This window comes from Aythya ferina (genome assembly GCF_964211825.1).
Source record: "Aythya ferina genome assembly, chromosome: 4".
Lineage (NCBI taxonomy): Eukaryota > Metazoa > Chordata > Aves > Anseriformes > Anatidae > Aythya > Aythya ferina.
Window position 1 is genome coordinate 42394477 of NC_140300.1, and position 23568 is coordinate 42418044.

Consider the following 23568-nt stretch of genomic DNA (forward strand, 5'->3'; position numbering starts at 1 on the left):
GCACGGGGCCGGCCAGTGCCTGGCGGCCACCACATAGGCAGCCACCTGCAGGAAAAGCCCTCGTTTTAACACGGGTGGCTCTCCAGTTATAAAAAATACTCTTCTTTGCATTTAGCATACGTTTTCATTTAGTTTTATCCTACGCTTTTGGCCTCAATTACTGTTTGACATGTCTGAGAAAGAAACAAAACAATTGTATCTTTGGTTGTGTTCCTAAATTATTCCCTTCTCTTTCTACCTTCCTCAGCTGTTGCCCCCCTCTGAAGCTTCCCACATGTCTAACACTTCACCTCTACATTAATTTCACCTCCTAACAGCATGCAATGTCACAGAGTCTTCAGTGAAAACCACTGAAAAGAAAAGGAAAGCAAAGTGGATGCAGCAGAAAATAAATAAATAAATAAATAAACACACTTTCCTGTAAAGCTTCTGTAAAACTAAAACTTTCCTTTACATTTCAAAATTGGGCAGGAGGTAGAAATGAAGAAAAACTGTCACCTTTACATACTCATCCAGTGGGGCAAAAAGACAAAAAAAACCAGCAAACACCAAACCAACCCACACCACAATAAATGAAACACAGACCAATGAGTTTAAAAAAAAAATAATAAAAATCTACTGTTTTCCTCAGAGAGAAACTCAAACCCCAAAGTTTTAAACCAGAAACTAATAACCTGACACTTTTTCTACTTTCAAGTCATATTAAAAAGAAAACAAGAAGTTTCCCTCATGCTCACCTTTTCCTTTCCAACAATGGGAAGACAAAAAAAAAAAAAATCTGAACAAATGAAAAAGAAACAGAAGGTCAACAGCAGCTGGCAAATTAAAATAATAAAATAAGAGGGTACAAAATCATAGTATTTCTTGAGAGATTCATATTGACTTTCTGGGAAAGGATGGAAGTAGAAAATAATAAAGAAAATTTTGGCAGGAAAAGTGAACTATCAGGAGTCTTGTTATTTCACAAAATAGCTTCCATTGAAATGGAACTACTAAAGAAGGACTGGAGATTTGTCTTATCCTAGTCTGATTCTTACTTCCCAGGTCAAAGCTGAAGACTACTGTGCACCATTGCCTTTAAAAGCAAAGTGGGGCCTCTAAAATACAGCGTAATTAGGGGGCTCAGCTCTACCTATCTTGACTACCACAAAATGTCTGTCCTTTCAGACATACATCCCTGGGAAGTTCAAACGAGGCATGCCACCACAGAGGCTCTTCTGTTGCCTTGTGTGGTTTCTAATAAGCAAAGGTTAATTGTTATCCTTTGTATTTCCCAAGGGACACTAAGGGAATGCAGAGTTCAGATGTCTGTAAGCACAGAAGTGTTTGGAAAACCTCTGGCAAAGGTGGTCATTTAGCTCGCCGTACTCTTTGTGTCCTGTAGGTCTCAGCACTGTCCTTTTGACAACATTCCCTGAAGTATTCATAAAATTATTTCACAGGATGATGGAGTGTCACAAAGGCTAATTGACTTGTGTTGCTGCAATGATCCATGATTGTACACATACAGACAGCATTGTTACCAGTTAAGTGTACACATGCATCTGGAAGTGGAGGCAGGGATTTGAATTCATAACCTTTAGCTACCCAAATTCAGCTCTTTATCCAGAGAGTTAAAAGAGCAGCTGTAGTCACAGAAAAAATACTGCTATTCATGGGCACGTTTACCCGATTGAAGAAAAAAGCAGCAGGGCATTTTCACTTTGGCCAGAGATATATTCCCAGGCAAACCTGCTTCGGGAAAAAATGCCACAGTTCCTTCATGGCTTTCTGGATATCTGTGCAGATACTGGAGCTGTTCTACTGAACAGCACCCACTGGAGTCAGACTTAACTGTCTCAGTACTTTTGTTTTGGTGCCTCAGTTCCTGGTCTTCTCGGACATGCTAGTATTTTTCCCCATTCCTCGTCTGACTTGCCTACTACCCAGAAATATGTTTACAAGTATATTAAAACTATTTAAATTTAAGCATGAGGTGCACTAATCCAAGCGCCTTTAACAACATTTAATTAAAAAAGACAACACATTCACAACTGTTGTAATGTATCAGGCCCTACTAACAATTAATTTCTAAGCTTTCTAGCTATGCTCCACTCTAAGGAGATCCTGTAGGATTTAAACCTGAATTTAGAAGGATTTTCAATGCTTATACTTTTTAATTTTGTAATGAGGGACATGAACAATATGTTTGCAAAAGCTTTCTGAAGTGTTGTATTAACCACATTCCCTGTTGAGGCAAGACAGCCTTACCTGCCACACCACCTGAATAAGAAAACCTGTAGCTAACAGAAGCAACGCTGGTTACCTTCAGTAATTTTTCCAGCAACCAGAAGAGCTATTTCCACAGGGCAAAAAATATACAAGAAGTATTTTGAGCATCCTTTAAAAGACTATTCAAAGCGTTTACTCTGCTTTTGGCACATCTATTCTATGGTTTTAGGGAAACTGGAACTGCCATAAAAACACCTTACAGGACTAAATGACCGGTGTGCAAGGAGCCAGATCCCTATCCAAGGAACAAACAAGAGGCAAGCTGTTTATCCACTCACTTCAACTCATTTTCACCTCTGTGCACAGCCTAAGATCCACACTTGAAAACAAGGTGTCCCCATTTGTCTGCATGGAGGCACAGAGATGCCTGCTTGAAGTGATCTGAATGACCTCCATTGTGGTGACACCACACAAGGTAAAAGAAAATCCTATAGCCAGTTCAAGAGAGGTGGTGCCATTTCTTTCATACTTTCCTCAATATGGTAGTTAGAGATTTAATGGGAAAGAAAAGGATTTAATGTCTCTCTCTGGTGGGGAATACTGCATAGCCAAACCAGAGCACAGGTTATGACACTGTAACATGACACAGATGTCAGAAATGAAACATTGATCCACGTCTTACTAACACTGCTGATACAGTTCCAATAGTGCAAGACTGTAGTGCTGAATGGGAGAAAGATAAAGGCAGCAATCAGCAAAACACATACCCATCCCAAATAATCAGATATTTTCAATTTACAAAATGGATTGTATACTGATTTTTATATTTTGCAAGCATAGAACAGCTACCTCTTTTAAAAGCAGTCAAGGAATTTCTTCAGAATGCTACTCTTACTTTTCAATAAAAATGCCACAGTATGAAGACACATATCTTAGTTTTGCTTTCTGGTCATATAAGTGAAGAATAACAATGATAAAATTAAGTTGCACTTACAGCTTTTATTGTCTTCCATTTCCAAATAGCCCAAGGTATTTTACACACCAAAAGGGTCAGTGAGACCAGGAACTCAGCAGCTGTCAATGTGAAACTGCACAAAGCGATGCTAAGCTGATCACGACAGGAAGCTAGAATGCCATAGCCAAATGGTACCGAAGCTTATGAAGATAGAAATTAATTAGCTAAAAAGGCCTAGGAACGGGTAGGACTGCTACTCTTACAAAGAACCTGATCTGCCACCTCTATCAGCACAATCCACTTGACAGCTAAGACACCAGATATTTGTTAAGTCCTTCTATTCTCTGTTGAGTGTCTATATATTGTGATGATTTACCATTCAAATACAACCCTTTTTCAGCTTAAAGAAGCCCAGGTTAGTCACAGGACCTAGGTGGTACCAGCTCACAGAACTATTGCTTTCATTCCTTTTTCTTCCAAAAAAAAAAAAAAAAAAAAAAAAGGCAGAAGGTTCTACTTGCACCTAGCACTGACTGCTGTGTTCAGTACTGGATGGGTTATTTTGCTGAGGTACTTTGTGAATGCAATACCTATCCCCCTTGCACAGCGTTCTTGATGTTCACAAGCAATAGCACCAATGCATTGGATAGCCCTACACTGAGAAGTGTAGCTAAATACCAGGAAAAAATGTGACAAAAGAAGTTAGAAATGGGGAGAACTAATGGTGGAGAAGAAATTGCAAAAAGAAAAAAAAATCAATTTTAATAATAGTTTGACAATTACAATTAAATAATCCAAAGCTCAGGCCGGGCATTTTTGTTACACACTGCATGAATGATGTTTGTACTTTGGAACCTTTAAAATATTTAAGCAGAGAAGAAATGAAATGAACTGCAACCAGTTAAGGTCATCCATTTAGGATAAAATTGATGAAATATTAAAATGAAAGAAATAAATTTTCAAACAGAGATACTGAGGCTTCACAGAGATGTATTATTCAAAGCAGAGGAACATGCGTGACCTCTAGGCCATTACATAATGGGGAAAGGATACAAAAGTTCAAACGAGCAGCAACTGTAGGCAGCAAAGGCAAAGAGGGAAGATGGATTAACAATTCCTGCTGCCAGGACTTCACTTCCAGGGTACTGTGGCTGGACCCCAGTATTTAAGCATTACATTCTCAGAGCCAGCTATTGGACTCAGCTATTACGTTGGGCTTAAAAACCCTACAGAAATCATGTATTTTTAACCACAAGACTGATTTTGTGTCTAGCTGAGTTTGTTTGTGCTCAGAGGCTGGCATTAACAGCAGAGGTGGTCCCAGGCTGCTGAGTTTCAGTGCATGGGCTTCTTCTGAACTGTGACTTTGCCCTCATGTACCTTTTCTAGAAGGGCCTGAAGTCAGGATGCCACAGGCTGGCCAAGGTACAACACATCAGACTTCTTTCCATGGTCAGCTTTGCTGGCTGACAGCCAACCTTCTCCTTATTCATCTCTGCCCTATCAGGGCTTGAAGATACCCAGTTTATACTTCGGGCATCTTCAGAGGAAATGGTCTTAAACTCTGGCCATAAATTCTTTTTTAAAAATTGCTAAAGCCAGAGCCAGTATTTATTATATAGGGTTTACTATAAAATGGGGTTCTGCAAAGTTCTTGACTGTTTTGTATCTGAGGTACTTGGATAAATCTCTCCCAAATGAAGACATAGCTTCCTGAAACAAGAAGTGTCTTTAAATCCCAGTGAAGTCTGTGGGAGAGTACAGATTTTGTTCGTTTGAAAAATTAATTTCCAACTTGCAGAGGGCTCTTGCCTCCAAGCTCAGTGTTCCAGTGCAACTCCACTGCTCTCCTGTTGGCAAAGGCTATTCAAAATTCATACAGCCAGTAATGCTCTGCCTAAAATAAGGTTCTGAACTGTGCGTCAGGGGCCAGACATCAAAAAGTTAGGTGACACGATGCCAAAGCTTTTTCTTGGATGTAGATTAGCCTCCCTAGAGGATCTATACAGAAGCATCTAAAATATTAGGAAAATAAGTATCCCTGACAGCCATTCATGATCTGAAGTTCTCTAATGTATTTGATCGTCTTCCCATTTTTACTCAGCCGCAATTACTCCATGTGGAAAATAAATCTTTGCATTTGCAGAGCAAGCATTTATTTCTAAATCTCTAAGCTCCTTCCAAAATAAAGTATAAACATTATTAGCTTGATTTTATAGCTGTTCTAAGTGGAAAGATAGGGACAGTTTTAAAATTAGGTAGTATCAAGGATGTAGGCATAAACTGTGATACTACTTCTCTGTTTGCAGTCTTCTCTACTGACTCGTGGCAAGATGTCTACTTACCTTGCTGGAATTTGGGGATAATGGGGTGGGTCTGCCCTTTTGGAAATGGTATGAACACAGACCTCGTAAGGCCTACTGCAGAGATGTTCAGTGGAAGAACTAAGACATTGGTTCTGGACCTGGCCCTGTACCTCAGAAGCATTTTGGAAGAGAATGGCCATCAATTAGATCCCAGAGGTCTTTCAATTTTCAAAGTTTTTTTTTAAGACAATTTTTTTGGGGAAAAGGGATCAACAGAGCTCAAAACCTCAATAACAAAAGCTGCCTTTTTGCCACTGATTAGCTTGCAGAAATTAAGAGATACCTAGTTGCAATTAATAAATTATTACCCTTGCACTTTATGGATGCCTTAGTTTTTGAGTTATAATGCATAATTTTCAGGAATACAAGGAAATAGGAAGTGCTTAGGGAAAAAAAAAAAAGTACAATAGCAATCTTAGGCTCATGATCTTAAACAGTATTTCCTTTAATAATGTGAATGTTTCCAATCACATTTTAATTGTCAATATATTTTTCCCCAGAAGCTGAAAATATAGCAATTTTCCTTATAATTATCAAAGGGGATCATATGAAAAGCATAAAAGAACTGTTCTCTGTAACGAACTAAAAAGAAAGACTGAATTTCTACTCTGATGGATGAGAAAACTGTTGTTCTAGTTCCAAAATAATATTTTCCCCTTTGAGTCAAAATGAACTTTTTGCTGACATAACTAGACACCACATCGATCAAAGGTCCATGCCACCAACTACCTTTCCTCCAGCAGAAGCCAATAGCAAATGCCTAAGGAAGTGAATAAAAAGGGGCAAATGTACAGTGACACATCCTCACTTTAGTCCTGCAGCTTCTAGTGATCTATGATGCCGGGATTTTCTTGAAGCAGAGTTAGCACCTGCATATTTGAAAGTCCCCAGTAGGTTTCCCTTCATTAAGTCATTTAATTACATTTTCAGTACATGTATATATAAATTGTGAGATTCACAAAATCTGTAGCCATGAGTACCACACTGGCCAATCTATCTTCCTCAAAAATCTAGCAAAAGTGATATATGTGGCATGGCTAAAGAAGAAGTAAGCTACTTTTTTTCAAATAATGGAGAAAAAAAAAAAAAAGGAAAAAAAAAAAACAAACAGAATCAGACCACTTGAAAAACTTGCATTGAAATTTTGCTGAAACAATCTGCTATGCCTTCAATGCAGACAAATTTTGTAGCCAACATCATTTTAAAAACTGAGATAAGTATATGTGTTGGGGGAAGGGATAATAGAGCTTTCTATTAATGGAAAGCAGTCTGGCTGCAGTCTGAACTGTGGTGTCTTCCCTCCCCATAATCATGGCATTAATTACTTCATAGGTCAAATTATGTTTCTGTTTGAAAGAGTTTGGCCGTCTACGTGAATCAGGGCATGCATATTTAGATCTACTGTATCCCTCTAGCACGAGCTTTTATTCTTGTTTGATGCATATGGGCTAGTAATTTAGTTTTTCAGTGAAGACTGCTCTCTTTTCTCTCTCCTGCACAATGGCAGTCTGGTTCCATAATATATAGAAGAAGCACACATTAATTGAATCTGAGGGCAAGTACACTTCCTTCTTCAACCATATGGACAGGATTTTTCTTTAAAATAAAACGGCCAAAAAGGGACTGGAACAATGCCCAAAGGGGAGAATAAAGACAGACATTTAAAGGTGAGCTCACTAGATTTATAATAGCAGGGGACACTATCATCCTTTCCAGCCAGCTACCCAGTTAGCAGTAATGCTTATATCACAGGAAAGGCCCAGGAGATTCTTCTTTAGAAAATAATGGATATAGCTATTAATATACTGGGGAAGCTGCAGACATCCACTTCAGATATTGATAATAAATTACATTGTTCAGATACAAGATTACATAATCCAGACAGAAAAACATTTTTTGTGTATCAGTGTTATTTAGAAGAGTTGCTCTGAAAAGTTACAAGAAATTAGAGGGCTTCTCTCCCAAAAAGAATAGCCAAGAGCTTTGAACAAAAATAATGCTAATTAAGTATAAGAGCCTGAAGGAGATCAAAACTAAGGGCTCACAGGGAAGGTGTTGCTTCTTCTGTTAATCCAATCCCACAATCTGCAAGAACAGATTGTGAAATTATTTTGACCGTATCAGAAGACATAAGCAAATCAGAAAGAGGTAGCGAAAACATCATCACGTTGCAACACATAGCAAAGCTTCTTCATCAGTGAAAGACCTTTCACTGTAGGCATTAGTGTCAACTTCAAGAGGGCCAGTAGTGGCCCAGCAGTTTACACACTAGAAGCAAAGTGTTTCAAGACAAGCAGTCTTGGTCTCAGAAACTTTTGGAGCTTTAGCTTACTCTCATGTGCAAATAGATGCAAGCATTTTGTTGTCCAAAACTTAAAATAGAAAGCAAAATGGAGAAACGGGAAATAAGCTTGAAAATCCCAAGACTGCTAACCCTAAATGCATTAAAAAAATACCATGAGCTTTTCTTAAGAATAACTGTACTTCAGAGCCCCGTGATACTGCAGTCATCTGGTTTGTCTGCTGGTGTTGAGACAAATGTCTTTAATATTATCAGATTTTCTCAATCACAAAGGTTAGACATTTATTTGTTTGTATAATGACAACAGATATCCTCATATTACACAGCTGATCTGAGAGTTATAGAAGCCCTTAAAAATCATGGCCATGTGATAAGGTTGTGGGTTGATATGAGTGAACTCCAGAGACTTTTCTGAACCCCCTATAAGCTCCTGTCTTCTTCTCATTTCTGGCTGAGCACATAGCACAAGAATTCCCACTGATGCCTGCAGAAGTTAAGTTATCTCTTTACCTGTGGTGTTTGGTTCTTTGCAGGATCAGGCCATAAGCAAGACTTACAAATTAATAAAATCAAAGTGATTTTTTTTTTAACTGTACCTTTTAAACCATATAAGAGTCTTTAACACCACCTTCTAAAAAAAAAAGTCTGACTCTAAGAGGATAAGCATAATACAACAACTTTGAAAAATTCCCTTACTCTCTGGCACACAGATTCAAGTCTCAGAGTCACTGAACCCTTCACCTTTCTCAGATAGATAAGATGACTACTGCAATATTTAATACAAGATAAGCGACACAAGCATTTGACTGGATTTGGCCTCTTGGACAGCTTACAAATCCAAGAGCTTGTATAACCTGAACCTCTGCAAGGAAATGGCTATTTCTGCATTCTCCCATAGCTCCAAGAACTGGGGACTTCAGAACCATCAAAAACCATAAAACTGCTAGTCAACGATACTGCTGAAGGCACTTCCTTAGCTCTGTCCTCTAGTGCCAATGGCCAAGGCTCCCATCCACCCAGGTACAGACACCAGGCTGAGCTCCAGGTGTCTGTCTGCAAAGCCCCTGGCCAGAAGGAGCCACACATCGGAGATAAAGCTGTATGTACGTAACACCAGTGCCTCCACGAGGACAGACCAAGGTGCACCTGCCCAGCCTCTCGTCTCCCACAGCAGCCTAAGGCAGATGTCTATAGGAGAGCCGTAACAGAGCTGAGCGGTGCTCGCAGAGGGTGAATCAGACTTTCCCTGAGCCCGGGGTGGTTTCTGCGTGGTTAGTAACATCGTACTCACTGCTCCGAGTTCATGTAAACCTTGGTCATCCACCACATATGCGCCACGTAGCGCCACAAAGCTTGTCTGCCTATTACATGACGAATTGCTGCTACTTTGGGGACCTGCCACGTTATGTTCCTTACACACGAGCTTGTGCCTGGAAATAATGAACCATCAGCCCTTACCTGCTGTCTTCAGGCCAGTCCTGATCTTACAACACAACCCTTCCCTGCCATCCCGTTCCCAGACCCAAATGCCTTACTGTACCCGGCTGGTGATCGCTCCTCAGGCCCTTGGGTGCCTCCTCTGGAAGGAGTCACCAGATGGCACTCGGGTCACTGGCACACACGGTGACCGACCGGCCTTGGGCACCTTGTCCCCTCACACACCTGGTACCAACCGGCCCCAACCAGTACCGACCGGCCTCAACCGGTACCAATCAGAACAAACCCGCGCCAGCTGCCCAGCTGCTGCAGGGCGTCAAGGGGCGCCACAAGATGTCCGCCCTGCTCTGCCACCCTCAGCGGCAGGTCGCGAAGCCGGCGCGTGTGTGAGGTACTGCTAAGGGCAGCGGGGAACGCAGCAGGGTATCGGGCTTGTGTGAAGAAATCGTTCTGAATTCCTCACTTGCATGACATCAGTTTCACCCATGACACTTCCTTTTCTAATGATCCCTAATGTGTAATTTACCCTCTCGTTTTTCATCTGCGGCTCAGCGTTGAGCTGATATTTTCACCAACGATGCATTGCTACTCCAAGATCCTGTTCTTAAGTGACAACAGACAGCTCAGAAAGAATAATTTTGCTGGTGAAGTCTAGACAGGTACCCTGGTGTTCCACGTACAGTGCTCCATTTGCTTGCAACATGGTGGTGCAGCAAATACCTTTCCCTAATGTCCAGATACAAAAGCACAAGTTTTTTTTCTTCATTTAGAAAACACAACCAGAGAGGAAACCCAGCCTGCCAAGAACATCACATGACTGTGCTCTCCAAACATTGTCCCGGTGGTATTTCAGGTAAACACGCGATCTGAGTCACCAGAGAAGCATGGCAGGAGGAGACACGAAGCCGCAGACAGCCAGCAGGCCAGCCACAGGCCTAGCCACACTCAACCCAATTTCCACTTCTCCCTTAACTAGGTCCTTAGATTTTCATACAGCTTCTGTACAAGAGTTTCTCTTCAGTTTTAGAACACGGCAACCTCATCTTCACATGTGACCAAGCTTTTCATAGTGGCTGTAAAAGAAAGCAAGGTCTCATGCAAGGCACTTATGACTTGTCTGCCAGGCTATGGTACTTCTGATACACCAGCAGATTCTGACATTCAGATACTGTATCATCCAAACCTGCTCAGAAAAAAAAGTCATCAATTGGTAAAGATACAAATGTCTTACCTACACTTAAGGTAGTGCTAAATTTATACTGACATGAGTGGAAAAGTCCCAAGTGCAGACAATATTTTCTATAGGCAATAGAAAATAACGCACCAAGTTTCAAATAACTTGTGCAAAGCATTCCTATTTCTGAAGCAATAATTCCTTACAAACATTCCTATTTCAGAATACAAGAATACATACAGTAAGTCCTCACAAGAGTACTTCCATTTACTCATTTGTACTTCAGGGTGCACTTCAAATGCCTCTGGAAGTCCAGGACAAGGATTCTTGGTTTAATCTGTATTTCCTCAAAGTAGCAATGGAATTTACAAATGGCATGTAAATTGAGGCAGTCTTGGGGATTTTTTCCCTTCTTCTGATGTGGCATCAGCATAAACAATAATTCAAACTGCACAGCTGTAACTAACATGCTCATCTTAACCAAGCTTTAAACAACAAAGATCTGTGTCTTGTTTACATGATCTACTAAAGCTTCTGGAGAAGTCAGGACCACTTCAAACCACTTTGGCTAAGAAGTAAGGAAAAAAAGTCATTACTAAAAAAAATGCAGGAAAAAATATTAGATGTAAATTAATACAGAATTTTGATGTATTCTTGACACTATATTTATTTGATAAAGAGAAAAAAAATAATTAGAAAATCTTGTATTCCCGCTATTGTTGCATTTGTCCGTACAATGCAATTAATTCCTGCTCTAGTAAGGTCCTACCACAGATACTACCGTCTGTACTAGGAAGTAACAGGAAGATACACACAGCTGTTTGTGACTGAGGCTATCTAATCAAGGACATATTTTTGGTACTGAAAACAAATACAGCAATATTTTAAAAATAGAAACTGTGGTACACTATAAATCATGCTTGGTTGTGAACTGGAATAAACTTCTGTTCAGGCATTTTTTTTCCTATATGGTTGTCAATGGAGGTTATTGTTTGCAGTTCTGACTGCAGCTGCATGAACTCTTCCACGTCTTATGGCAAGCTGACTCAAAGCTGACTCAAGCTGACTCGTTTTGTCCAAACCACTTCACACTACACAATTTACACAATTGAGCATTTACAAGATCTGTGATCAAACTAATTTATTGCTTTTGTTATATTAGTTTTGCTGCTGATCGGCGCAGACCCAAATCTGAAAACACTTAAATTAAACCATGCAAATAGTCACAATTACTTCAGTCGGTCTACTGGCATATGTAAACACGAGTGCTTTAAGGTTCAGGAACCTGGCAAGCCTTCACCAGCTCTTTGCCTATGCATCCTGCAGGTATATATTGGCTACAAAATGGTCCTGCAGGGTAGGAGATGAAATTCACAGGCTGGACAACTGCTTGCAAGATAGATAAATATAATCAACTTGCCAGAGGTACTCCTCGTGTCATATTGCCGTACACAGAACGGTTTGACAACCCATGCCTTCAAAAACAACAATTAAAGATGGCTAAGATCAGTTTCCTCAATCTGACAGTATCAGGTGTATTATTTTCCTGACAGAGGCAATGAGTTGACCTACATTCTGATGCAAAGGTTATTTATGTGTAAATGCTACATATTGCTAAAGTTACAGGAAGCTTTTAAAATTAAAATTAATGTTGCATAGTGATGGTTCCAAATGTGCATGTAATGAACAGGTTGCCCATAAGAACCGCTGACGCTGATAGCAGTGACATTAAACTGCTGCTGTAGTGCAGGCTGACAAGGGGACAAGTACGCTGTAGCTACCAGCAAGTTACCTGCTCTCTTCTTGTAGCTTATGCACCAACTGGGTGTTACTGCTGAACATGTAAGTGCTGTGCTCTTTATATAAACCCATGAAAGAATACATGCATGTACATACTACACACACGCATATATATGCACATACCTTCGTACATTAAACAAAATTCTCTGGATGAGAATTCCTTGGCCTTCTAGAATTTGCAGCCCCCTCACTGACCTCTCCCAAAATGCACAGCTGAGTTCAGCTCTTGCCTTTATCAATTTTACCCAAGCAGAGCTTTCCTTTCAGTCTTGCTTGGGCTATTTTTTGAGCTGAGTATTTTCTTACTATGTTCAGCTAAAACAAAATTTCTTTGGAGAAAGGGAATGATGGCTATTTTAATATGATTGCAAGATGTGAGGAAATTAGTGCTCATTTCACTTCACAGTGCCTCGTAGTAGCTAAATATCTTGATGTAGACGTGCTACATTTTAATGTAGACATTAAGTAGACATGGTCTCTGCGCTAAGGCTGTAAAATGGAGACGGGAAAGATGACTTTAAGGAGATATCAAAAGTTCAGAGTGACATTTAGGTAAGCAGCTTCTGTGAATGTTGAATGTAGTTTTTTTTTTTAACCTTTGGAAATTATTGTTTTCATAAAATATGTGATCTTTTTTCCCACGTATTTACAACTCTTAATTATCATGTAAATATTTCTACCTGTGGCTTACTTATTGACAAATGAATATATTTAGTCCCAATACATTTAGTAATATGCTCTGAAGACAAAGGCAATGAGGGCACGGCAAAAACGTATGGGCAAACAGCCTTGGGCAGGATGAATGCTATCCTGGACAACAGAGTTAAAGTGGAGCCAGCTCAAGTAGTCGGGGGCACAAGAGAGACACCCTTGTGTAACTTAGCCCAGGTTTTCACCCTGAATGAACAGGGTTCAAACCTAATGGAAATCAGCAAACAGAAGCTTCAAAATGCTGATGCTAATCCAAATAAAAAAGACACCAACCCCAAAACAACAACAAATACAAAGCAAAAGCTGAAGTCAGTTCTCTAGCACAAACTGAATTTAAACCAGATTAATATATTCATAACATATTAGCACAGTAGCACATGTATATAATTTTATACATTAATAAACATAGATACATTGGGGTTGCATACTCAAAATGCTTTTACTGATAGCAATGTGTGATCAAAAAAGTTTGGAGACTTCTCCTGCAAGGATCCAGGATCCATCCCTAAACGACCAAAGTGGGACCCCCATAATTTGAAAAATCTTCTATGAAAAAAAAAAAAAGAAAATGGTACATGTCTCTTGGAACTTCATGCAAACATCATTGAAATAAATGGTAACCTGATCCAAAAACTTCAAGTGGGCTTGGATCAGGACCCTTCAATTTAAGGCAGAAGAGCCAAGAGAAGGCATGAGGCATTCCTGAATCCTGTCCATACAGCCCTGCTGACTCTGCACTCCATAAAGAAATATTATGTAGCTAAGGAAGGAAAAAGTGGTTGTATGTAATTCTACATAAGAGAGCAGTTTTATGGTGATCCCACAGGTAGATAATATAATCAAGTGTTAATATGGGGCAAGATAAACACTTGCTGGTTTCCACTAAAGGATACAGTTAGCAAAACCTAAGTTTAGCTGTCAGCTTTTCTTGTGTAACACAGCACAATCCTAAAAAGCAAAGCACTTGACATTGCTATTGTAAAATACCTCAATACAAAACACACAAGTTTTAACAAACAGCTGCATTCCCTCATCCTAAAAATGGATTCCACCTTATTCCTTAGCCACCTTATTCCTTAGCCAGTGAGATGTCCCCTCAGGAGCACAGCATTGCTGCTAACAAGAGGCATTTTGTGGTATGAGACAACAACCCTTTTCTGTCATAGATTTCTTTTATTATTGATGGGTATGCTTGGGTGGCATTGATCAGCACCAGTTCCTCACTGACCACAGTGCCTCGGCTGTAGCAGGAGGCGTGCTGATACCCGATGCCAGTCACGCTGTCCCTCCAGCAGTTCAAAGGCACGATCTTTCCTTGGATCTGAATGATTAAGAAGGGCGCCTGAAATATAGCTATCGCTGCCGCTGCTCTCCGGAAGCGTTCCAATGTGATGCAACACTTTTATGCACCAGAAACAATTCCACCACTATAAAAAAAGGTAAGCTCATTTATTCCAACACCCAAAATCAATCATTGGCTAGCTGGAATAGATCATGTCTGAAAAGCCATTGCTTATCCTGCTCAGTTCCAATAGCAACCCTACTGTAGGTCTGTCTCTAACTGCACCAGTGAATGGGAGGGTCAAAGAAGAAAGCTTGGAGCATCAGCATCTATTTTCCTGCTGTTGGACCTCCCTCCACTTATCGAAACTTCTTTCAAGATGTCTCAGCTGGCTTTTTGAGATCCTTGCGGAGTTATTGCAGCCCTTCCCAAACGAAATTTTGCATTGTGCCAGATGCAAAAAGATGCCTGATGCTTCCAGAACATCTTTAATTGAATAAAACACATGATTATTAATAATATTTAATTATAGAGGATATCACTAAATTATATTAGCTCTGGAAGAATGCACTGATATAAAACCAGAGCTACCTTTTAGCACTGACACACGACTACTTCACTTTTGTTAATATGATCAATAGGACATTGAGGGATGTGTCTGCACTGGGCTGTTCTCTGGCACACTTGTGCTACGGTGGCTGCTGCTGTAATTCCCGTCCATACACAAGGGAGGGACTCAAATTACTTCAGGGGGTGCAGAGGGGCTTGTTCATTAGTCTGGCCTCGCAAAATCTTGCTCTACTGCAGACATATAACTGGCTACACCTATTGTAATGTAATTCAAAGACTGCATAAATCAATGTTACAACAAGTATCACCCTTTAGATACCCACAAATGGTCTTAGCCCTTCGGAAAAGGCTTTTCCTGCAGCCTCAGGTCACCACGCCTGGTTAGCCCTCTGGTACAGCAGGCAGCCAGGACAGCTGGGTGGCTGCAAGGGCTCCCCAGCACTGCCAAGCTCTTGTAACCTTGGCTGCTGCTCAACAGCCGTGCTGGCCTCCACGCTGCTGGCAGAGGAGGCAATGCTCATGTACCTGCACCTCTCTGCTGCCTGGCCTCAAAGACTGCTGCTGTCCTCAGCACAGAGGCCTTGCCCCTGCCTCCACGCACTGCACCGTGACAGTGTATTTCCTTAGGGTAAGTTCCCACATGCCCTTTTTAGAAAAGGGGATAGCTGAGTCACAGCATGTTTAGGTGGCTTACCCAAGATCACGCAGCAGCAGCAAAGTGGTAATTCTTATGCAACTGCTGAGGAAAGCAGCATATTTCACTGAATCACACTGCTTCCGAACCATTAATAATGGTTCTTGGATTCAGCACGTTCAGATCTATGAGCTATTCTGTCCCTGACTGATGGCTAACGAAATCAACTGCTTTTATCCTCAAAAACCTGAAGAGAAATAGGGTATACTTCAAGCTTATTTTACGAGCGAGCCCACTGTGGAGCAGAAAGCAAGGTGGTGGGTCCCAGGAAACTTTTCATCATCAGCTTAAATAGGTAATTTTCTGGAGGCACACACGTAATATTTAAAAATAGAAATTCTAAAGGAGCACAGACTGGCAAAAGCACACCACGAAGAAAAGCAGGAGGTCAACCTCGTACAGCTCCATTTGCAACCACCGGCCCCCACAATCCCCAAAAGCCTTTGAGCTTGCACATGATGTGGGGTAAGACTGCAGGGGCTTTTGAAAGCAGTCTGTCAGCAGGCAGGAGGACCCCAAAGCACAGCACGCTCGGCATCCAGGTTGAGCTATTGCTTCTCCATCACCAGCACCCCATGCTGCAGTTCACTAAGGTGAACAAGGGGAAGGGAACAAAGCCTACTGTTGGTTATAAGGTTTTTATCTTAACATGCTTTTTTTTATTATTATGTTATAGTCTGGAGCATGTCAACAGGAGATAAAGAGGAGAGATGGCTGCGGAATTAAATTATCCAGAGTGCTGAGCAAGCCTATTTCAGTCCACTGTGGTTTAAATTTGCCACCTGACATGATAAGGTAGAAAAGGTTATGTTACTCTTCAGCTCAAAATGCACCTGTCTAGGAAGCCCTAACATCCCTCATTAAAAGGGGTAGTGCGTGACCTAGCACGGAGGTTAATACTAATATGTTCCCCTGGAGCCACGACTGTGGTCCCTCATTACCATTATCCTCTGGATGTTGTTCTAAATGCTGGCACCCTAATGGATAAACAGAATCAGCCGGTTTCAGACCTCAGGGACAAGTGGCTAGAATTTGAGATAGCTATTCTTTGACACGGGAAAGGAGAGCTTTTCTATTAAGTGTCTACAGAACTTTAGCCAATCTTCCCATGATGCCGGTAGTTCACAGACAGAACTCCAGCTCTTGAAGGAAAGAGGTTATCTTTTCCCATTGTGAGCTGCTATTTCCAAGGAGCATCTGATGCGAGTCTGAAGTAATCATGCAATCTGAATTTGAAAGGGCCATTAACCAGGAAAAATTAACAGAATACACAGAAATGACTGAGCTCAGATGATCAGTTTTCCAGCTATGACCTTTAATTCTCCATAAAGAGGTGTTCTAAAAAGTCAAATATTCTCCCCAATCTGGTTATTTAAACAGAATGGTGAGTGATGCTGCATGTGTGGAAGGAATCCAAAACAGTTTGGCTGGAAGAGAAAAATATGCATATAATCAGACTTATTTGAAGAAGAAAACTCAGTATTTAAGCACATTACACTATTCTGTGATTCTTATACTGTGAGACTAGTGTAAATATGCAAGAACACTAAACATACATATAAATAGAGATAAACTGTGAATGAAATCTATTGTTCTCAAAAATCTATCAGAATACTCAAATACATATACTCAACAAATATATATGTATATATATATGTAATTTTAGGGAGAGAATAAGCATTTAGGGAGAGAATAAGCATAGGGAGAGAATGTAAGCATTCAAGCGTGGTTGTAAAGAACTTGTAAGCCATATTAAATGACTTACAGGAGACTCAAACATCAAAAATGCAACTCAAATACAAGCTGTATGTTAGAGATGCATAGAGTTCAAACTCGTTATCTCATTTCAAACTGCCTTGACTAGGTACAGGGATGCTCACTGACCGCTTTCAATACAAGGTTTGCTCCCTGACGCTAAACATTTGCCTGAATCATGGCCAGAATGAACAGATGAGTTGAACTTCATGCCCCAAATAGCAATGAACCAGTACTTAAATTCATAGGCAAATAAAATTCATCCTTACAGGAAGTGTTCTTCCCCTACACTACCTAAATTTTATTAAATGCACAGAGATTTGTTACCCATGTGAGGGTACAGTACTCATTCTCTGAAAGCCATCATGTGCCTGCTGAGGAGGAAAAGGACATAACCTTCTGAGCTTTCTGAAAGAGGACACTAATGTCAACCAAGTTGGCAGACATAGGCTTAAGTCCAAAGCTTTTGAAAGCAGGAGTTTATGAGTCCCTAGTCCAACATGCATTTATTTAAACATTGCATTGGCATAGCACCTAATGATCCAAGTCATGGGCCATCACCCTCTTGCACTTGGCAATGTATAAGCATGCACAGAACAAAAGCACATTCCCCAGATAGTTTACAATTCAATTATAAACAGAGATCCAATCGAGGGATGCAGCGTGGAAAGCACAAGCGATGAGATTGGTTGATGTAATGCAGTTGCTTGAAAAATGCTGATGTGATGTAGTTCTCCTTCCATATTTCTACCTTCCAAGTGTCATTAAAAATAGCCAGAATCTCTTATTTTTTTTTGCCTTACAGCACTTTCCCAGGTGACTCTATGCCACAGGGATGCCACACAATTACAAATGGGAAAACTACCAAGGATGAGAGGGGAAATGAGTCAGGAAGATGTGAGACGTAGTCTAGAAATATTTACAAAGCCTTACAAAAAAAAGGGGCTGTTGGAAATGACCCTTCTTGGGCAATAGGATTTTTTGTGGGGACAAACAGCAAGTGTGACGTAACAACTGGCAAGCTTTCCATATGAAACCAATTTTCAAAGAGCTTATGAATGTCTCTCTACTGAATTTCTTCCTCGATTTTTGTTTAAACTATCCCAAGTCCTACATATGGAGACAGAACAAGCTTAATCGGGGCAAATATAAGCCTTTTATCAATTCAATTATCCGTTTAAGGACTCACTCATTGAACTTATCCATAAAATGTTAGAGTTGCAGTGCTGCTCCTGTCTATCAGCTTGCGTCCCTGTATTCTTTGTACCCTTAGGGACGTTTTATCTTTTGAGGAATGTGACAGCCTGCCTCCTGAGACTGGCCTTGGCAGAGTCCATAGCCAATATATTGACAGATAGAAGATAGCATGGAAAAGTGAAGCAGTTCACAGCTTACTTGGGTGTGTCAAGCTGCTTTTGTCACCAGCCAAAGGATCTTTCATCTTTTAAAGCTATAATGGGATCTTTCAAATCATTAACTTTTAATTGCTTCTGTTAATTGCATCTGACCCTTCTTCAGTCCCTGGCGATCTGTGGATCCACAGCAGGATCACATCATACCCCCTTTCCCAATATTTTTACTTTTTGGAAAATATAATTAATGTATCTCCAAACACACTCTTTGGAGTGTTTCTTCATGGTCAGAAGAGCAGGCTCAAAATCAGGAAAATAATTTACTGATACGCACACTATTTCTGGTGTTTTCTGCTGAAATGTAAGGTGATTATTTCTAAATGCAAGCTCAATCCTGCAGTTTCTCTTCCCTACATTTTGAAGAGAGATGAAGACAGACAGCTGTTTCAAAGTAAATTAAAAAAAAAAGTCACGGCACCTCTAAGAATATACATGTTTGTAAAAATTACAGTCAGAATGATACAGGATTAGCTGTGGAATATTACAGGGATCTTCATGATCCCTGTCAGCCACCACTTCAGATTTTGCATGCCACAGATAGGCAGCTATGTTGATTTCAGTGCTTCCTTTTGGCAATACTACTATAGAGACTGGCCAACACTGTTTTCCTCCCTGTTTTGCCTCACCTGAATATTACTGTTTCAGTGCTCCATCATCCCAGCTACATGAGGGTTTGGGTTCCTGCTGAGAAGTGTTTTCTTTTAAAATTACAATTTCTGCAAAGGTAATGGAAAACAAATGAGTTACTTTTTGCGTTGCCAACATTCTTTTTACACTGTAGTATGCTTTTCAAGATCAAACTGTCAAAGTACCAAATGACACAACATTCAAAGTTGATTTTTTTGAATTTTAGTTTAAAGGAACAGCCTCTCTTGAGGATACGTATGCCCATATACTTTAATTTCCTGTCGTTAGCTGACATCACCAGTCAAATGCTAGCACAAGATACTCATTGGGGCTTGAGATTTCTTGCCATTTTACAGCCTTTTCAGCAGATACTCTTGTATACAAGGTTTAAGAACAGTGCAGCTTTGGACTTGCAGGATAAAATCTCCCAGGTAAGGGCTAGAAGAGTATTTAAGAGGGGACTTACGAAAAGGACGTTTAAAATCAGCCTTTAAAATCACTGGCAAATATTTCCTAGACAAAATATTAAATTTGCTGGTTTAATGTAGAACTGAAAGCCTAGGTTTTGGTACCGGGGTGCTGTCCTTTCTCAGTGAAATAATCGTGTGCCCAGCTAATGGCACGCTATATGGCTGTCAATATCACTTTCACGTTATTAGGTCCAATCAATGTTGAATAAAAGGAAAAAAAGGTGGTCAACAGGCAATCTAGCTTTCAGTTTAACACTCCCTTGAGGATTTTCATTATCCTTTCCTTTTCTGCTCTCAAGGTTAGCTCTAGCTAGCCTATTTCTAGCTTCAGCTTCCTGGAGATAATGCACATCCACAATAGCCTTGCTCCTCCAACGTCAGTGTGCCCTTCCACCTGAGTAAGCAGAGTCCCTTCTCTCTTCTATTATTTGTGACCTTTTCCTGGGTTAAAAGGTCGCTCCTGAAGCAGGCGGGTTTCACTCCTTATGGTGATTGCAGCGCGGAAAGCAGGCTTCTACCTTGTTAGAAGTGACATCACTGTACATTAAAGACATCATATCTCCTTTCATATTAAAATGCCTGTCAGTTCTGCTGCTCACAGGCTGTAAATCTGCCACAGTATCCTGGGCTTGGGAGTTTTCATTATGAAAATATGAAGATAAGCACTCTGCTCCACTGTCAGAGGGAAAGTAGTCTGGTAGTAATGAGGTTACTTGAAAAATAAATATACAATTTCTGAAACACAGATTATTTAATGTGGAACAATTTTAAAAAGGAATCTTTTCTATTTCAATTCCTTTAAAAAGTCAAGCTTAAAACCCAGTGTGAGAACAGGGTGAATATACAGTCCTGTAGAATTTATTAATACATAGACTGTGCACTTACTCATGCAGTAAATCATTAGATTTTCCCTTTGACTTTGGCCCTCTAGCCTTGAGTGAAATGACATACCAGACTCTAACCTGTTTTTCATCTTTATATCATACAACTACTGAAAGACTTGTATGTTCTGCAGGAAAGTGACAACGTTCAGTTGTTATATATACGACTTTAGAAAACGCATAGCAGAGAAATACCTCACAAGCAGCAAAGAAAAATATAAATAATTACCGATCAGTGCCTATTACCAATTACTAAATTACTCTCAAGGCAAGATTAGCATATTAATACCGCACTATTAGGTAACAATTTTCATCCATCAATCTGAAAACACTAGGTATTTAATTCGTGTTTTGCAGAAGGGAAACTGAGTCACAGAGCGGTGAAATGACCCGCCTTAACGTTTGAGAGCAGCTCAGCATCGAAAGTGAGAGCAGATCCCACAGACTAGCCTAACTCGGTGTGCTTATTTCAAGCTGGAAGTTTGTTGGTACCTCCCCAAATTGTTCACACAGAGCCTGTGATGATGATGATGATTATTAGTTAATGGATAAAATTATCACAGATGTTTCCTTATTATAAAAAAAACCTTCCTCCATCTTCTTAGAGAGTACCAATTCACTGCTATTGCCCATTTCCTTCTTCCTTAAATATTTGGAATTCCCTTCAATTGAGAAAACTTCAGCGTGGGAGCATAGCATATGTATTTTCAATCTCATCTTCCAGATCACATACTTGATTGTTGATACTCTGTTTGGGGAGCTGAAATGAATGGCTCAAGAGTTATTTATGGATGATGAAACTTTTCACCTCCAAGGCATTGATTTTAATGTCTGAACCCTACATCCAGAGACGGAAATAAATATATTTAGACTGTGCTGTGTGCATTACGTGAAATCAATTGGTAGTGTCAGTTCCAAGTAGGCAGGAGTTCAGGTGAAAAACATGAAAAAATAGATAGATGATGATTTGCATGAGGAAGGTGAATGTGTGGCATAGGAAGAATTCAGTAGCCGAGGAGATGACATGCTCGGGCTGTGGTCTGAAGAGACCAGACCAGAGCATCCCACACATGTGGAGGAAACCAGAGCATATGTCAGCTCAGCAGAGCTGGAAGTGAAACGAAGCAAGAAACCTAAGAAAGGCAGTGCATGGTAAAAACATGGCTTGCTTCTTCACTTCCCAGTTTCTCCTGACTGCAGAGGAGATTTTCTTCCTCTTCTTTCTAGAATGAAGTCCTCTGTTCATGTAGACCAGAGCAAAGTAACGAGAGCTGCAGCTCCTTGATGAACCAAGTCATACGGATTTATAACCTGTTTGAGAGCAATATTGCCAACGCTTTCCTGGCCACAAAAGCCCACAAGGACTACTGAGCAGGCTTTTGAATCATCTCTCTTCTCCTCAGAAGAACCCTTCAAACCTTTTCAGCTGCACGGTCACAGGTCACGTCTATACTGAGTGGTTTCTCAGCGTTCACCATCGTTTCCAACATCCACACAGGCCCGTGGCAGCAGTAAGGGTGCAATTTTTAATGACAGGTCTGGATAGCTGCGGACACTTCACGTTACTGCCGTCTACGTTTTCTAAGTAGTGTAGGGTGAGTGGCAAAACACAGGTGTTGTCTTTGCCCTAAAGCCCCCACAGTTCCTAGGGCTAATAGAGCTGCACTGATAGCACAGCTTTCCATGAAAACTGAAAGCCAAAAAATGGCCCACGAGCCAGCGTGTCGAGTTCCCTGCATCATCCCCCTCTCCTAGAGGTAATCATCAAAACTGTTATCGCAGATCCAAAGGACTTAGGTGACAGTGTTCAATACCGTTTTTATATAATTTTCCCAGCAATATCTTTTCCTCATCGAAATAGTCAAGAGTAAAATATATAGGAATATTTTCTTGCATGTGCACGAACACCAGGGAATCAGGTCTGAACACAGTGTTCGAGGTTAACGGCAGACCCTGGGGACTGGGTCACAGGCAGTTGCACCACATTGACAGCTCTATATTTACAGCTAGCATCCTTATTTTCACTAGGATATGCACAAAAGGATAATAAAGTTAAAAAGACAGGAGTTGCATAATGTACTCAGTGCAAAATTAGCTTTTGACTTAATATGAAAATTTATGCCTTTGTTTTATTCCGAACAAAACTGTTTATCTTGCATACAGAGTTTCTAGTCCACCCACCTGATTTTACCTTTTTTTATATATCTATATAAAGCTACAAAATCATCCTATACAATTTTGCTTCCTTATCCTCAGGAATAGCAATTTGGTAGTCAATGGTCAGGAGTTAAGGGTACTGGAAAATACCAGCCCACAAATGCCCTAGGATTGACCCAACATTGACATTAAATCACATTTTATTTCTAAAGAAATTGTGCTCTCCAGTTCTGCAGCTAATAAAGGTACAGAAAGAACAGAGTGATTACACCGTAGTCTCCATTATTTTAAATACTTAATTGTTTAGTTTCCTGGATTAACAGCGGACTATGTAATTATTTTTAAAGTTACTGAAACTAGGAATACTTGATTTTTTCTATAAATATCTTTCCTATTTTTCCTCCACTTCAGAAATAACATACACTAATAAAAATAGCTTCTTCCATCTAATCAAGTTTCTGTTAATTAAGTGAATGTGGGAACTGAGCCACCGAGGATGCAAGTGATTCACCCAAGGTCACCCTGGAAGCCTCTGGCAGAGGCACGTGGGAACCCAGGCAGTCTGACCAACACAACACCATCAGTTTTTTGCCTCTTTCCAGTATCCTCATGAGAGTAACACGTACCAGCCCTGAACACTGACTCTGCAGCCTCCACTCCTGGCTTCCAGTCTGGCTAATATCCAGAAAGACACTCCTCACACTGACAAACTGAATCACTGCATGCTTATTTTTGTTAACACTTGAGCAATATTTTTATTTGCA